Source organism: Choristoneura fumiferana, chromosome 5 (assembly GCF_025370935.1).
Source record: "Choristoneura fumiferana chromosome 5, NRCan_CFum_1, whole genome shotgun sequence".
Classification (NCBI taxonomy): Eukaryota; Metazoa; Arthropoda; class Insecta; order Lepidoptera; family Tortricidae; genus Choristoneura; species Choristoneura fumiferana.
Window position 1 is genome coordinate 3175087 of NC_133476.1, and position 3252 is coordinate 3178338.

Consider the following 3252-nt stretch of genomic DNA (forward strand, 5'->3'; position numbering starts at 1 on the left):
GGAGGGGGGCCTCGGGCTCACTTTGCCGTCACCCGTGCTGCAAGACGCTTCTCCTCAAACCAGGTGCTATCCTTTCATTTTATGTGATATTTTGTGTGTTCTTTTGCTCTTTATAATTCTGTGTTCTTTCCGTGGATAAATTGTGTGTTAGGTAAAATTAAATTGTTTTTTAAAAAACCAAACCTGCTTCTGATTCCTAAAATCAGAAGTGGGATAAAGGATTTCCATTCCCACTTTTCTCATTTTCAAAATTTCACTGCTTTTTCGATTTTTCCGTTTTCCGCAATTTTTATTTGATTTTCCACCACATTCTTAAAACTGAGGGTAATTTCTGTTTACGTGTCTATTTTTATTTCCTTTGTGTAAATCTTTGTCCTATCGTGTTTTCTTTGTGTTTTAATTGTGTTAAAAACTGTAAGATGGATAGGGAAAGTCGTTCGCGTTCCCGTAATCGACGCTCCCCTGATTCTCGTGATCGTGATAGACGTTTGCGTGATAATTCACGTGGCCGACGTTCACGCGGTAGGCGTGTGTGTAGCCGTTCGCGCGATCGTTCGCGGCGTTTGCGGAGTCACTCCCGTGGTTACTCGCCTCGTCATCGGCACCGTCGTTCGAGAGACCGGCGGTCCCGAGGGCGATGCTCACGCAGCTACTCGCGTACGCCCTCACCGCGTTCAAATCGTTTGCGTAGCCGTCGCTCTGTTACACGAGAACGACATTCCCGTGATAACGAGATGAATAATGAGTGTTCAAGCCGTCACGTAACTTCTTATGGTCACCACCGTGACAGACGTTCAGTGCGCACGCCTTCCCAACCGCCGCCAGTACAAAGTAACCGCGAGTCCTGGAATACAGTCTTAACGCGTTTGGAGGCGTTGGAAAGGCGCTCGCATGCTTCAACTTCTATCGAACCCGCTTCCAGTGCACCGGCTACGGATAGAATCGTGGAGGCATTACAGTCGTTAAAATCGGTCGGTACTAGTCATTATTACGTTTCTAACTTTGACCCCAGCATTCACGATGTAGACTCGTGGTTCGACGAAGTTGATAGGGCCAAACTCGCTAATAGATGGGACGATCGCGAATGTCTCTCACGCATAGGCAACTGCTTGAAAGGCGATGCTAAATCCTGGCTAAGCGAGTGGGTTTCAAATGACCGGACGTGGACTAATTTTAAAACTGATTTTAAGCCTTTGTGTGTGAAAAAAATTGATTCAGCTGGTATCTTGTTTGAAGTTCTTTCCACTAACTGTGACAAATATCAAACTTACGCTGAGTACGCGCGTAAATCATTGTTGCGTTTACGCATAGTAAAGGTCTGAGTGATGATTTAGTTACCGAAATCGTTTTGAGAGGTATTACTGACCCGCAGGTGAAAGCAACTGCAACTAATGCTAACCTAAAACCATCTGATTTAGTAAATTACTTATCTAGCTTTGTAAAACCTTGTAAACATGCCGCTGTAGATAATCGTACAAGCCGTCCATTCGGTTTTAATAAAAATTCTAACCGAGATAAGTCACATGGTTTTAGGAAGGTAGTAACCGCATCTAAGTGCTTCACGTGCGGCGAGCCGGGACACAGGTTCACTTCCTGTCCTAAACGTCCAAAACCTACCACTAGTACCGCCGCGTTACCGGGACAAAACACGCCTAACAACAAAAATAGTTCAGTCTGTTCTTATTGTAAAAAGCCGGGTCATGATATAAAAACGTGCTTTGCCAAACAGCGTACCGAACAACAACGCACAAATAATAATAGCAGTAAAAATGTTAACTTTTGCTCCGCCCCGTTACATAAGCGAAGTGATATTGTTGTAGGAGTGATTCAGGGCATACCAGTCGATATTTTGATCGATAGTGGCGCAATTGGCGTTTCACTAATATCGTCCTCTGTCGTGAATCACTTCTCATGCACTAGAAAAACAACTAATTGTCAAAATAAAGGGGGTAGGTGAGTCAGTTACTCAGATCGATTCGTATGTGACGTTAAATATCGAGTTGGAGGGTATCACGTTGCAAGTGGATTTGTTAGTGGTTCCGAGCGAATGTATGAATGCTCCTGTAATTATTGGTACGGATGTACTTAACAGAGATGGCGTTATTTTTATTCGAACTAAAAATACACAACGCATTGTTCGTGATTCAAACTCGTTACTAGTGTCGGCTGCGGAGTTGAGTGTGCAATCCGATATTAAAACTACCCTCACCGGTGAGGACTTAGCTCAATTACATGCAGTGTTGGGGGACTATTCCGAACACATGATTTCCGGTACAGCAACGTCTACGGTTAATACTGGGTGTATGCGCATTCAACTCAGCAGTGATGTACCTGTTCATTACCGCCCATATAAGATGTCTCACAGCGAAAAGTTAAAGGTGCGCGATATTGTTCAGGACCTTATGTCGAAGGGTATCATACGCGAGTCGGAGTCCCCCTATTCTAGCCCTGTGTTATTGGTAAAAAAGAAGGATGGCTCCGACCGCATGTGTGTAGATTTTCGTGCGCTAAACAAGATAACGGTAAAGGATAGGTACCCGTTACCTTTAATTGATGACTACATAGATCGTTTAGGCAAGTGTAGGTATTTTACCACCCTCGATATGGCTACCGGGTTCCATCAAATTAAATTAGACGACGAATCTGTACCTTTGACTGGTTTTGTGACGCCCGAGGGGCATTTTGAGTATCTCAAAATGCCCTACGGCTTGGCGAACGCGCCTATAGTATACCAAAGAATTATAAGTACCACATTACGCGAATTTATAGACGCTGGAAAGGTTTTGGTATACATTGACGATTGCTTAATATTATCGGACACTATTGAGGAAGGTTTAAAAACCTTGCGAGAGGTACTTTGTACCTTGACCAAGGCGGGATTTTCAATAAATCTTAAAAAATGTTCGTTTTTGTGCACTGAAATTGAATACTTGGGGCGTCTGATATCTAATGGGGAAGTTCGTCCATCGCCGGGTAAAGTTCAGGCATTAGTAAATTCTACTCCCCCACAAAACGTCAAACAGGTGCGACAATTCCTGGGGCTTGCGGGGTATTTTCGTAAATATATTCCCAGCTACTCAACTAAAACTGCGTGTATAGCTCGCCTAACCCGTAAAGATACGCAGTTTGATTGGGGTGTAGACCAAGAACGTGTTAGGCAGGAGATCATTTCGAGCTTGACCAGTGCACCAGTTCTGGCTATATTTGACCCTAACTTACCTACAGAGGTGCATACGGATGCCAGCAGTCTGG

At 44.1% G+C, this 3252-nt stretch overlaps 1 pseudogene; it reads left to right on the plus strand.

Moving 5' to 3' along the window:
• Positions 1-210: 210 nt before the first annotated feature.
• LOC141427665 (uncharacterized) lies at positions 211-1755 on the plus strand (annotated as a pseudogene).
• Positions 1756-3252: the final 1497 nt, after the last annotated feature.